This window comes from Macrotis lagotis, chromosome 8 (assembly GCF_037893015.1).
Source record: "Macrotis lagotis isolate mMagLag1 chromosome 8, bilby.v1.9.chrom.fasta, whole genome shotgun sequence".
NCBI classification, from domain to species: domain Eukaryota; kingdom Metazoa; phylum Chordata; class Mammalia; order Peramelemorphia; family Peramelidae; genus Macrotis; species Macrotis lagotis.
The window spans coordinates 166,592,142-166,606,453 of NC_133665.1; the positions used below are offsets into that span (position 1 = coordinate 166,592,142).

Sequence of the window (14,312 nt, forward strand, 5' to 3'; positions counted from 1 at the left end):
TAGACTATTGACAGCTTAATAAATGTGTATGACAACTAATTGGTGCCTTTTCCAGTGATGAATGCCTCGAATCACTCGACCTCCTTCACATGGGTTCTTCACTTGGAGTCCATGAATCTTTTTTTGGTAAACTTTGATAACTATTTCACCAAAATCGTTTTCCTTTATAATTCTATGTGTTCTATTTTGTACATTTTAAAACATTATTCTCATGAGGGTTTTACCATAGGCTTCACAGACAAGCAGAGGGATCCATAACACAAAAAAAAGGAAAAGAATCTCCTTGGCCAAATAACTGAGAGACACCCAGAGGACCTTTTCTGCCAAACTGCCCACTAACCTCTTACAGGGAGGGATTTAAAATCTTTGGAGCTTCCTCAAGGGGTTAACACCTCACCTCTGTTTTCCTTTTCATGTTCTCCTTACTGAAGGCCTCCACCCCTCTCTGACAGCAGCAGGAAAAAAAGAGGGGGGAAATCCACCAGATAAAGGGCCTTTGTAGCTAGAATAGGTTTATCAACAGCTTCCTAAGGAAGCCACCCTGCCCTTCCCCTCAGACAAGGAGGACAAACCTAAGCCCTTTTTCTGATTTGCTGCTTCCAAGGACAGAAGAGAGAACAGCCTTCCCCAAGTGAGTTTCCTTTCTGGAAAAAGGAGAAACAGGGAGGTGGGGGCAGGCGGGAGCCTCGGACCCTCTGGGCCTCCACACCTGCTCTGCTAAAGGGGCTGCCTGGGTGACTTGGGAAGCCCAGCATCGTTGGTGCAGCTGTTTGCTTTTGGGAATGAGTTGGCTTAGTCAATACCTTTGCATTTGTCTCTTGTGTGTAGAAATCTTGGGTCCAGAACAAATACATAAATCTAGCCCTGACTTGGGGGGAGGTGGTGCTTACTAAGACCCATGTAGAGTAAGCTCAGTTTTCTTTGTAAAGACTCCAGTGGATCCATGGCCCCATGGACTTTGCTTTTTTCATTTCCACTCCTTTGGCCCTCAAGAGAATTGAAGGTAAATGGGTTCCATACACCTGGTGCCCCAGGGAGAAGTGATGAAAACTGTTGGAGGCTCTGAGAGCATGAGTCATTTGTGGGGAAAGGGGGAGAACTAGTCTTCCATTCTAAAAAAAAAAAAATTCTTGGAGAAGTTATTTCAACTCGCTAGAGTTGAGAAGGAAGACCACACATGATCATAAAAGGGGGACAGACGTTAAAAGTTATCTAGTCCCACTTCCTTGACTCTAAGATGAGCAACTGAGGTTCATAGGGGTCCGGTCCATAGATTTACACCTTAGAGGTCATGGAGTCCAACCACTTTATTTTACAGATGAGGAAATTGAGGCCAAAAGAAGCTAAGTGATTGGTAGGCCTGTAGGTAGTAAGTAGTAGAGTCAGGATTTGAACTCTACACCAAAACTGCCTCTTACCTACCTCCGATTCCCAGAGACTCAAAGTTGGGCAGAACCTCAGCGGTTAGTTCAATCTGTATCTGACCAAGAATAACCCCAATACAAAAGTGGGCTCGGGGGCAGACTGGAACATCTATATATTGGATGTGGCCCAGGCAGGCATTTGTTCTGTCTCTATGTATTTGTCACAAGAATTTTGTGTTTCTTTTCTCCCCCTGTGACTAGAGAGTGAGAAAGGTGGGAAATAGATCTTTGTTAATTCAAAAAAAAAAAAAAGAAAAAAATGAGTGGACCCAATAAGTTGTCATCCAGCTCTAGCTTGAAGACTTTAGGTTTTACTGATGATTCTTCCTTCTTATATCAGTATCATTTCCTAATAGCTGACCCTACACAATAAGATGCACACAAAACAACCGAAAGGGAGCAAAATGAACAGATCCATAACCCATCTCTGACAATGCACACCTTATTGCACACCTGTATTACACCACCTCTAAAATGAGAGAAAGTAGCATTTCTTTTTACTTAGCTTTATCTTGATAGTTTAAAATTCTAAAAAAAATAAAAATAAATTCTAGACAGATTTGGCCTTTCTCTGGTTTATTTCATCAGTTTGTATGATGAACCAGATCCATCTAACTCTAAAACTTGAGAGTCTAAGCTCCAGAGTCTAAGTTGGGGAGGAGGGGATTATAATAATAATAATAACAACAATAATAATAATTCATAAAGTATTTTATAGTATTCATATAGTTTTTAGACTAAATTAGTCTAGATAATTCTTACAATAACCTCATAAGGCACATGCTGAGGTTACAATGAGCCACTCTTAGAAAAATACTTTAGTCTAACCAATCAATCCTGTCAAAGGAGTGTGAGAGTTTATGCAATATTCCATATCCATATCCCCCCCACCTCTGTCCTTTCCCATTGATTTTCATTTTACAGATAAGGGAACTGAGTCTGAGAGATGTTGGCAAAATACTGTGATTTTGGAGTCATGGAATCTGAGTTCAAATCTAGACTGGGCTCCCTGGGGATATTAGTCTCAATAATTCTTACAGCAATCTCATAAGACACATGCTATTATAATTAATTCTCATTTTACATATAAGGGAACTGAGGCTAAAAGATATTAGCAAAATAGTGTGATTTTGGAGTCATGGAACCTGAGTTTAAATCTAGGCTGGGCTCCCCTGGGGACAAACCATTTCAGTTATAAAATGAGATTAGAATGATTATTCTCTGAGATTCCTTACAGATCCAAATGTATGGTTCTATGTTTTACCCAGAATTCAAAGAGATAAGATAGTATAGGGAAAAGAGTCTAGAAGGTCTGGGTCTAGTCCCACTGAGATCTACAGAGATCTAGGTCTCTCTGATTCAAGTCTAGCACTCCTTCCACAGAACTTTGCTGATATTGAGGCTTGTACTCCCGAGCCCTGGGAGTCTTCTGACACCCATTGTAGCCCAAGTCCAGAAGTTCAGATAAAGGAGGGATCTAGAGGCCTGGGATGAGGTCCACTTTCTAGAGAAAGTCCCCGCCCTCTCCAGTGAAAGCCAGCCCCAAATCCTTCCTCAATGTCAAGGACCCAATAAATAACCACACACTTTCTATTCAAGCAGCTAAGTTTTTTTTTTTTAATGGCCTTCTTCCATTGTTGCTTTCTCTTTTCCACAAGCCCTCATTCACCCACCCACCAAAAAAGAATGGCTAAAATTTATAACTAGGGGAAAGATCTGCCTACTTTTGAAGTTAAGTGAAGGGATCAATTGTTCCATATGGTGAGAATCAGATCACTCAGGTCTCTCTATTCACCAGGAAAGATGGATGTGAGAAAGGGCAGAGCTTGGCCACTTGCTTTGTGTGTGAAGAGGTTTCTCCTCTGGTTCCAGAATCCTCCACAGCTCAGTATGCAACAATGCCAATGACAGGGAGGGCAAAGGAGAGTCAAAAGACTCAGTGTCACCCACAGGCCAGAGTCATGTTCCCAGAAACAAAGGTCCTGTGTTCACATTCGTTGGTCCAGGAGGATGGGAAGGTCCTCTGGGAAAACTCTCAAAATAGGTGTGAGAAAATTTCAACTTATTACTGAAAGAGAACTCCAAGGAGTTAGGAAAAGACAGAAGTGGGAGGGGGCTATGGCTATGGAATATTGCATAAACTCTCACACTCCTTGGACAGGATTGATTGGTTAGGCTAAAGCATTTTTCAGAGAGTAGCTCATTTTAACCTCTGTGAAAGAAAACACCATTTATTAAGTGTGCTGTGACAAATTCGAACTCAGGTCTTCCCAAGTCTAGGGACAGCACTTTATCCACTATCCCAAGATAAAATTAGCTGCTTCAGACGCTGCAGAAGGTTCTTAAGCAAACAACTAGATGGTGATTTGTCTCACGGTTATCATAGGAGGGATTTGGGGCCGGGGAAAGTCTCAATTAGATGTCCCTTTCAAGTTTGGTGATTCCTGGTGACCAGCTCTGAATGTTGCTGACGCTTTGTGATTGATTGATTAATTGGGTTTCTGAACTCTGAGGTTCTAGTATTTTGAATAGCAATTTAAATTCAAATACATTGAGATATTAGCTGTTTACACCCAGGGAAGAAGGGAGAGAGGGAGGGAGGAAGGAAGGAAGGAAGGAAGGAAGGAAGGAAGGAAGGAAGGAAGGGAGGAAGGAAGGAAGGAAGGAAGGAAGGAAGGAAGGAAGGAAGGGAGAAAGAGACAGAAAGAAAGAAAGAGACAGAAAGGAAGGGAGGAAGGAAGGAAGGAAGGAAGGAAGGAAGGAAGGAAAGGAGGGAAAGAAGGAAGGAGGGAAGGAAGGAATGAAGGAAGGAGGAAGGAGGGAAGAGGAAGGAGAGAAGGAAAGAAGGAAAGAAGGAGGGAAGGAAGGAGGAAGGAGGGAAGAGGGAAGGAGGAAGGAGGGAAGAGGGAAGGAGGAAGGAGGGAAGAGGGAAGGAGGAAGGGAGGAAGGAAGGAAGGAAGGAAGGAAGGAAGGAAGGAAGGAAGGAAGGGAGGGAGGGAGGGAGGAAGAGGAAGGGAGGGAGGAAGGAAGGAAGAGGAAGGTAGGGAGGAAGGAAGGAAGGAGGAAGGAGGAAGGGAGGAAGGAAGGAAGGAAGGAAGGAAGGAAGGAAGGAAGGAAGGAAGGAAGGAAGGAAGGAAGGAAGGAAGGAAGGAAGAGTATGAGAGAGACAACAGAAATGATGAAAAGAGAGAGAAAAAGAACTTACTAAAGAAAGCTCCAAAGTCTTAAACATCAAAGGGCTTATGTGAAACAACATTTTGATGAGTTAAGTGTAAATGAATCAGAAGCATATGGATTAAATTTCACCTAAAATAAACAGGGGCTTAAAAATTAAGAGGCAAAGTACTTGGGAAAACACATTTTGTTGAACCTAAATATGTCTCCAGAAAACAACCACACACAATCAACTGAAGTGTGCCCCAAATCCGAGTGGTCTCTGGCTACCCAGCCCAAGTACCTAGGAATGGCCTCTGGACTTCCACCAGGATTGCTAGTAATGAAACCTGTCATCTAAAGGAAGCGGGAGCTGCCATTTCCTTTGTTAAGCTTCCTTCCTATTGCAGAGAGATGCTATCTGTGCCAGATGACTGACATCATGCCCCAGCCCTTCCAGAATCCCCTGCTGCCATGTCTGAAAGCATTTTAATGTTGGTGTCAGATCAATATCTTAGCAGCAGCATATTCTGGGGGTGTGAAAACATTTTCAAGGATGAACTCTTATAAGTGGGGGGGGGGGAGGCAGTGTGAGTAGCTATGTCAACATTCATTTGTAATCTTAGTTCCATATTGATCCTTTTTTCATAAAAGACATCATTCTCAATGTAGTCTAAACTGATTCCTTGGTTCAGTTTGACTTAGTAAAATTAAAAATTGGTTTTATATGGTATAGTGAGTTCAAGACTTGAAATAAAAAAACCTAGACTTGAATCTCCCTTCTTTCTTTCCTTCCTCTTTGACTGCTGTTGTACTTTCTTTTTTCCTCCCATTTATTTTCTTTTTTCTGTCCTTTCTTCCTTCTGTATTAGTTGAGTGAATTCAGTCCAAATAGCTAACCTCTCTGGGCCTCAGTTCCTCCATCTACAAAATGACTCACTTTGACTTTCTTAACATCCCTTCCATCTGTAGTATGTGATTTTTAAGATGTGTTCCATTCATAGTCAGAGGAATCTTAGGAAGGAAGGAAGGAAGGAAGGAAGGAAGGAAGGAAGGAAGGAAGGAAGGAAGGAAGGAAGGAAGGAAGGAAGGAAGGAAGGAAGGGAGGGAGGGAGGGAGGGAGGGAGGGAGGGACAGAGGAGAGAGAATGGAGGAAGAGGCAGAGGGAGAAAGAGGAAGAAAGAATAAATGATTGGTTATGCCAGGTCCTTACTTCCATGGAATCATAAAGATCAAGTTGTCTTCTATTATTGATTGTCTCACTTTGTCAGACCTCTTCACAGTCCATTTTCAGGAGGAAGGCAGAAAATGGGGGAAGGGATAGAGACTAGACCTGTGATTTCACTGGGCTCAGAAGCTCTGTATCTATGGACTGAGAGACATAGCTACACATATTTGTGTTCTATATCCACATGCACATTTACCATACACATATGTGTGCGTGCATCTCGAGAGCCCAGTGGATAGACAGAGTGTAAGACTTGAAATCAGGAAGCACCAAATTCAAAGCCAGCCTCAAACACTACCTATGTGCATATCACAAAGTTTCTCTTTCAAATGGAGATATCACCCAGGTTCTTGTTAGAATAAAATGAGATGACATTTGCAATCTTTTGCAAACCATAAACTATAACACATATATGTAAATCACAAATATGTATCTTTCTTCATATATATGTATATAAAATAGCTTGTATTCATATAGCATTTTATGCTTTGCAAAGAATTTCAAATATTAACTCATTTTGTATATGTAAATATTTATTGTTTATATATAATGTATGTATCTACATATATATGATGAATTACTGTTTGCCATCCTATACATACATACATATGAATAGCGTTCACATATCATTGATTAATACAGGAAGGAATGTTTCACCATGAGGTAATGAGTCCCACTGAAATGATCCATCTGGGTTAGGCAATGAGCCTCCAAGAGACAGTCTTGGGCAAGCACAGAGACTCCGTGAGTTGTTCAGCATCATCCCACAGCGAATTATCGTCAGCAAGGGCATTGGAGCTCAAATTTTCTTTCTTTTCTTTTTTTTTTAAATTTGTTTTCAATTACATGCAATGAGAGTTTTCAACATTCATCCATTTGCAATTTTTTGGTAAAAGTTGTACATGTGCAAAGACATTTAATATGTTTCCATATTAGTCATGTTGTGAAAGAAAAATTAGAACTAAGAGGGGGAAAAAATGAGAAGAAAAATCATAAAAGAAATTTTAAACAGTGACCATAGCATACTTTGTTCTGCATTTAGACCAAATAGGATTTTCTTGTTAGTTTTTTGTTTGTTTTCTATATGTGGATGTCATTTTCCATAACAGGTCCCTCAGGGTAGTCTTTGATCACTGGATTGGTCAGAGGAACTGCATCCATCATAGATGGTCATCTCACAATGTTAACGTTAATATGTACAATGTTTTCCTGGTTCTGCTCACTTCACTCCATATCAGTTCATGCAACTCTTTCCAGACTTTTCTGAAATCTGTCTGCTCATGACTTTTTTTTTATTTTTGTTTTTGGGGGGTTTTTTTGTTTTTTGTTTGTTTGGATTTTTTGCAAGGCAGTGGGGTTAAAAGTGACTTGCCCAAGATCACACAGTTAGGTGATTATTCAGTGTCTGAGGCTGGATTTGAACTCAGGTCCTCCTGACTCCCAAGCCAGTGCTCTATCCAGTGCACCACCTAGCTGCCCCTGCTCGTGATGTTTTATAGAACAATATTATTATTCCATCACATTCATAAACCATAACTTATTCAGCCATTCCCCAATTTATGGGAGTTCCCTCAATTTCCATTTCTTTGCCACTACAAAAATTGCTGCTATGAATATCTTTGAGCATGTGGGACCTTTTCCCATTATTTTGTGATCTCTTTGAGATACAGATCTAGGAGTGTTGTTGCTGGATCAAAGGGTATGATCAGTTGTATTTCTCTTTGGACATAGCTCCAAATTGGAGCTCGTTTTCTTGATCCCAAATTCTATATATGCTAGACGTAATGTGGTAGAGGATGTTAAACAATGGACCTGAAGTTAGGATCTTAAGAACTGGATTCAAATCACACTCTAACATTGACAAGCTGTGTCATCCTGAACAAGTCATTTAACCTGTAAGAACCTCCAACTGCCTCATCTATAAAAGGGAGACAATAAGTAAGGAATGTAATGATATGCTGACCATAAAGTACCCAACAAACTTTCAAACACTAAATTGCCTATTCTCTCTATTGCTTTTCTTAATAGAAAAAGATCATGTGGCCAAGGAGAAAGAGAGCTGGAAGAGTCAGGAAGACCTGGACTCCTAACTCACTTTTGGAATGCCCTGATTGCTGTGTGACCCCAAGTGAGGCTGGGCTTCTCTGCGTTTGAGTATCTTCCTCCCAGACTTGTGAGGATTAAATGGCAAAATAATTGGAAAAGTTTTTTTTGCAGTGTCAGTCACTTGGTAAGTATAATATAAATGTTAATTATTCATATTCTATGCTATGGAATGTGATATGTGTGTGCACATGTGTGTATGTGTGTATAAAGATACCTGTGTATGTGTGTGCATGTGTATATAACACTGTCTGCCCCAACCCCCATTCCCTGAAATATCTAAAGGTCAATTAGGTTCATTTGAACCCTTCTCCCAGGGTTCTCCTACGTCCTTAAAGAAATTAAGGGAATCTTAACTCTCTGCAAAAGGGTCCAGTCCCCACCAATTGTGTTCTTTCCGTTGTAAGGGGGGGGGGCAGTCTCCTGCTCTCTGGGTTCATTTAGTCACTAACAATCAAATTGCTTATATAAAAGCATATTTACTCCAAAAACCATCATCGTGATTAGACAAACTCACTCCCCCTAAGACTTAATCCTGCTTGATCAGCCTCTGGGGAAGAGAAAGCAACGAGGTTCACAGCTTATTCTTCTACAGTAAAATCCCAATATCCGAGGCCAAAGCTCCACCTTGGGCTTGAGTCCCAGGTGCTGTGATTTCTCAGGGTTTCCCTGCCAGGCTGAGCATCCGAGCTCCAAGGTTGCCTTGGCTCCAAGTCATAAGGGCAGTGGGGTGCCAGTCCCTGAAATGGAGAGACAAGAAAGACAGAATCAAGGAAAACAGAGGGAAAACAGGGGAAGGGAATATCCCTCCTCTTAATGAAGTTCATGGCCCCTGAGCTGTGGATGAAGTTGATCTGGACACAGCAGGAAAGAGAGCAACTATGACCAGCTGGCCAGTTATAAAGATGCTACTACCCCTTCTGTCTTCTCTAATTGGCCAGACAGAGTAGGAAAGCACAAGGCTCAAGGTGCCTCCATGTAAGGCAGTCATACATGGTGTAGGGGGAGGAAATTCAGGAGATCTTCCAGATGTGGAACAAGTTCTGGGGGACTTTGATCTCCCTACCTAGTAATCACTAAACGAATTCCAGTCTAAGGGCCTGGTCCAGCCCTGCAAACCATCTGATTGCTATGACTCCCTGTAAGGGAGAGGAGAACAGTAAGGCTCTAGGCAGCCTCAAATTGGCTGCAAACAAAAGTTTTGTTCCATCTAATTAACCACAGCCCAGCTTTGTGGGTTCCAAGATTATCTGGGACACAGGAACCAGACCTGACGTGGGCAAAATTGCGATGTCAAAGTTTGTCTTCCAAAAACTGTTGAGAGAAACACTGGTGTCTCATCGCTCTTCTCTAAAACCCTTCCACTCACCCCTTCTCCAGGGTCAAGTTGTACTCCATGAGATATATTGTTCCATGTTCCATCTCCCACCAGAACTGATCTGGTTTGTATTCTATCCTGCTTACTAAATCACCAGCTTAAGTGTTTAAAGACATTTTATTTCTGTTTTTTATATCCACTCAATATATCCCACAATAATCTTATGAGTTGGGTCCTAGTGGCACTATTGTCCCCATTTTAGAGAAGAAAAGACTGAGTCTGAGTAAGGTTCAGTTATCTTCCTACAAATCACACAGCTAGAGCATGTCAAAGAGTAGATGCAAGCTCACATCCTCCTTGTTCCACTTTTGACATCTAGTTGCTCTGCCATTCCACCTCCCATGCCTAGCTGTCATTATATATGAATTCAGGAAAGGGTTCTGAATGGCAGATTCCAGTTATATGTGCCCCTCCCCTCAGCGACACAATGGTATCTTAACAATGCTCATCTAGGCTAATAGCCCAAGGATTCATTTCATGGTACTGACTTCAGGCAGAAATTTCAGAATCTCCAAGTTGGAAGAGACCTCAGAGGTTCTAGTTCAAATCATACCTTTAAATAAAACCCCAACTTCCATGACCAGTGCTCATCAAGTCTTTGCTTACCTGCCTCCAGTGAGGGAGAACTCTTGAACTTCCAAGGAAATCAATGCCACACTTTGAGATTTCATTTGCATTCCTTACATCAAAGATAAACCTGCTATTTCTGGCAAGGCACAGCCCCTAGTTCTGATCTCTGGGGTCAAACAGAATGAGCCCCAACCCTCCATCCTATGACTAAATGCTTGAAGATAATCATCCTTGTCTTCCCCAGTCTTCTTTGCCCAGCTAGCCATTCTTAGTTCCTTCAATGAAACTGTAGATGACATGGACTCCAGGCCCTTTACTATCCTGGTAGACCTCCTCCGTACATTCTCCACCTTACCCAGATACTCCTTCCTAAAATGTGTTATTCAGATGGAGCACAGTGTTTCCGGTTTGACTTGACGGGGCAGAGTATAATGGGATTAGCACAACCCTGTGGCTGGACGGTTCTTCTCTGCCACCATATTGAGTTACAGAATGGAAGTTTCAATGTGAGATAGTAGAAAGAGGACAAGAACTGAAGTCTGAGGTTCTGACTACCACCTGCATGACCTTGACCAAATCCTTTAGCCTATCCTGTTCTTAGATTTTTTTACGTATAATATAAAATAAAGGTTTAGCCTTTCAATGCATGCTTCCATGAGCTTTCAGCCTACTAAGACTCCTAGGTTTTATTTTTTTCATATCACTTATCACAGATCTCCTAATGTATATAGGTGATCTCCTATGCCAATTTTTTTTTTCCTGGAAGACAGGGGTTATGCCTCTTCATCTTTATATTTCCCCCTAGGAAGAGCATTGCTTAGGAAGAACAAGGCAGAATGTCAATGGTTGGAAAATATTTGTTCGATGGGCAAGTTATGTGGATAAATGAACATCAGATGACCCCATTCTGATATCTATTATTTAGACTGAGCAGTAAATTCAGATCTAACTTCGTGGAGAGCTGAAAAGAGGTGTTGGATTTTTGTATTGTTTTTCTTTTTTGGGGGAGGGGGGAGGATGGTTAATGTCCTGTATGATCTGTTACCAAAGAACGACTTCAACAGAACAACTCCCCATCTGGGAAATGTACTGAGAAAAGTTTCCTTTCATGTACAGCAGAGATAGGGCCTTGGAAGGCTGACAGCTCCAGATGCACCCCAGCCCCAGATGACTCATTTCACAAGCTTCCAGCCCAGTTACACGAGGCAGAGATGTCGGCATTTTCCTTCTGACCACCTGGTTTAGACAAACATTCTCAGCAAATAACACATATGTTGGGGCAGGGTGGGGGTGTGGGGAGGAAAGGATTAAAGAGACAAGGAAAGGAGGGAATCATTCAATAAGCTTCAGGGTCAGACCCAGAATGGACTAAGATATTCAGTTATTGAAGATGGCAGTGGGCCTAGCAAACAGCCCAGAAACTCATAACATGCAGGTACCTGCTGCCTGGGAATGATATTGCGATCTTTAGAAAGATTGGGGGGGGGGGGGGAAGGGAATTGGGGGTGGTGCTGGACAAATGGTCTAAGCTTGGGAAATACTGTGCAATACTGTAAAATATCTCCATCCCCACCATAGAAAAAGCCTGGGTCATTCATGTATGGTAGCTTGCCCACATTTCTTTTTACCACGGAATTCATTTTCTCTTCTTCCTTCTTGCCTTCCTTTCTTTTCTCTTTTTCTTTTATCTTTCCCTCCTCTCTTTCATCTGTCTCCTCTCTCCCTTTTCCCTTTTCTTCTTCCCTTCTTTCATTCCCCCATTCTCCTTTTCAGGCTTTTTCTTCCTAATAACAAAATAAATGGAAGCATCACATCAAGAATATGTTCTTTTGGGCACTAGGTGGTGCAGTGGATAGAGCAGCAGCCCTGGAGTCAAGAGGACCTGAGTTCAAATTTGACCTCAGACACATAATAATTGTCTAGCTGTATGAACCTTAGGCAAGTCAATTAACCCCACTGCCTTGTAAAAACTAAAAACTGAAAACTAAAAAAAAACCCATTTTCTTTTGCTAATAATCAAGGTGATCCAGAGAAATCAATCTGGGCTGAGAGTCCAGAGAATTAAAGTTCCAGTCACTTTGGGGTTCAGTCTCCTCATCATCAATTGAGGATGATTCCTATATCTCCCAATGCTGTGAAGATAAACCAGAATGATAGATCAAAGTCGAGGCATCTGGAAATGTATGTTCCTAACAGAAAGATCTGAAAAGCTAACATAGGGATTCTTAGCCTTTTGGAACCCTTTGGAAATCTGATCAATCCAGTGTACCCCTTTTTTAGAATAATTTTTTTAATTCAGAATTTAAGAAAATATTTAATTTAAGTCAGAAGTTAGTGAGAAGTTAGTGAAACTAAAGGTGTCATTTTCTTACCACACAAGATCACCAACTCCCTGAAATTTACCCATCACCTCCTTAGGGGTCTGTGGTCCCCAGGTTAACATATCCTAAAAGATATGCTCTTGTGAAAACACATGACAAAAGAGACCTTGCTGTGAAATTAGAAGCTCCAATGGATGTCAGAGGCTCAAAATAAAGATGATGTTTCTCTGCTCTAAGTATGTCAAGCTCCTTATTTCTACAAATATAATCTGTTTATAGAATTATATTTTAGGTTCAAAGTCTCAGATGTTCTCCATCTCTGCCTTGTTGCACAGCCAACCCCTGACACTAATTAGAGAAAATACACCAAATGATCTGTGTGCTGGGACAACAAACCAGAGAATGAGCTGCTTTGGTTTAGGACCAACAAGCATCTTTATGCTCCCCACAGAGAGGAATGGAATCATGACAAAAACTCAGTTTCACGTCGTCCCTCCTCCCACCCACCCCAGCCCAAAAAGGAAAAGAAAAGATCCAGAGAAAGAGACAGAAAAAAAACAGAGAAAGAGACACACAGGGAAGGAGGGAGGGAGGGAGAGAGAGAGAGACAGAGAGACAGAGAGACAGAGAGACAGAGAGAGAGACAGAGAGAGAGAGAGAGAGACAGAGAGACAGAGACAGAGACAGAGGCAGAGAGACAGACACAGAAAGAGAGGGAGAGGGAGAGAGGAGAAAAGAGGAGGAAAAATCAAATATGTAGACCCAATTTCTGAGTACTAGTAGTCTAAGACTGAGGCTGTTTTACCAGATGGTCCAGGGATTCCTAGAATAGCTCCAGGTAATGAATAATGTGGTGAAGCAGTCTAGAGAATTAGAAACAATATCTGGGAGCTACAGAGAGGACAATGTAAGCAATGAGAGAAAGGAAACTCCTTGTAAAAATTCACAGGATTATACTTTTAGTTCTGGAAGAGTCTTTTAAAACCATCTAGTCTAGCTCTAGACTCCATTTCCAACTTTATTAATTTTCTCCACTATATTTTAAGAGCTCTTCACTCTGGAAATTCAAGCCAAGGGGCAATATCTTCTGCCCCCTGCAGCCCCAATCTCTGATAGGCTGGTTCCTCCTAGAACCTCTATTTTCAGAACAGCCTTCAGGCCAGCCATCCTCTCTGGGCTCCTCTTAGGACTCTGGATGTTCTCTACCATCCTCCCCCCCAAAAAAACATGTTTATTTTCTTCCCAGACACACTTTCCAACATCTTTTATGTTGCCTTTCACCATTAGAATGCAAGCTCCTTGTGGACAGGGACTGTCTCAGCAAATTTTTAGCAGTTAACCTAATACTAAATAAATGTCATTTCCATGACTTCACTTTCACAGATGAAGAAATGATGCCATTTCCATGAGGTTCTGCCTGACATCTGCAAGCTACATGGTGAGGTCAATCTCCCATCACCAGGAAAAGTTCTCCAGTAGTAGATATCTTACAAAACAATGAGAATGGGTCCAATTTAAGGCCCAATATTTCAGTCTCATTGGTCCCAAAGTGGGATCCCTAAGTTTTCTTCCAAGAAGTCCCAAACCCAGGCTCCAAACTAATGTCTAAGCGTCAGTAGATAAACTGTTAGGTCATGTGATCCGAGATTTAGGGTTGGAAGAGACCTTAGAACTCACCCAGTGCAACTGGCTCAGTAAGTAGAGGTGGAAGTTGAGGGTGAGAATGGTGAAGACCAATGTCAAGGTCACACAGCTAGCCATTGCTAGAAACACAACTTGCACCCAGCTCTTCTGAAGCCAAATCCAACATTCTTCCCCCTACAGCAAATAGACATGGACTATCTCATTTATAAAGTATTTGCTTAAAAATATTTCTATTTGTATGTATATATGAATGCATGTTACATATAGACATGGAAGGATGTTCTGTAACTTCTCTTGAATTTCTCTGCATCCTCGAAAATGTCCATTTTTAAGATTCTAATATCTCCATGCCCAACCAAATGGTTTTACAATGACATAACAATACTAAAGGTAACTTAATAATCAAGAAGATTCCAGAAGAGATTGTAACCTTTGAAAATTCAGCACAAAACCTCCATGAGATTCAAAGTACCTTCCCCAGCACCTTCATT

At 41.5% G+C, this 14,312-nt stretch overlaps 2 long non-coding RNA genes across 2 annotated transcripts in view; one reads left to right on the forward strand and one right to left on the reverse strand.

The window, feature by feature from the left end:
• The window catches only part of LOC141496329 (uncharacterized), a 43,481-nt gene extending 40,152 nt beyond the window's left edge, over positions 1 to 3,329 (reverse strand). Inside the window, exon 1 of the long non-coding RNA XR_012471011.1 lies at positions 3,149 to 3,329. This is a non-coding gene — a long non-coding RNA (uncharacterized LOC141496329). The remainder of the gene's footprint in view (positions 1 to 3,148) is intronic.
• Positions 3,330 to 3,382: 53 nt separating this feature from the next.
• LOC141496328 (uncharacterized) lies at positions 3,383 to 8,009 on the forward strand. Its single transcript, XR_012471010.1, has 2 exons — positions 3,383 to 3,468; positions 7,834 to 8,009. It is a non-coding gene; the product is annotated as an uncharacterized LOC141496328 (long non-coding RNA).
• Positions 8,010 to 14,312: the final 6,303 nt, after the last annotated feature.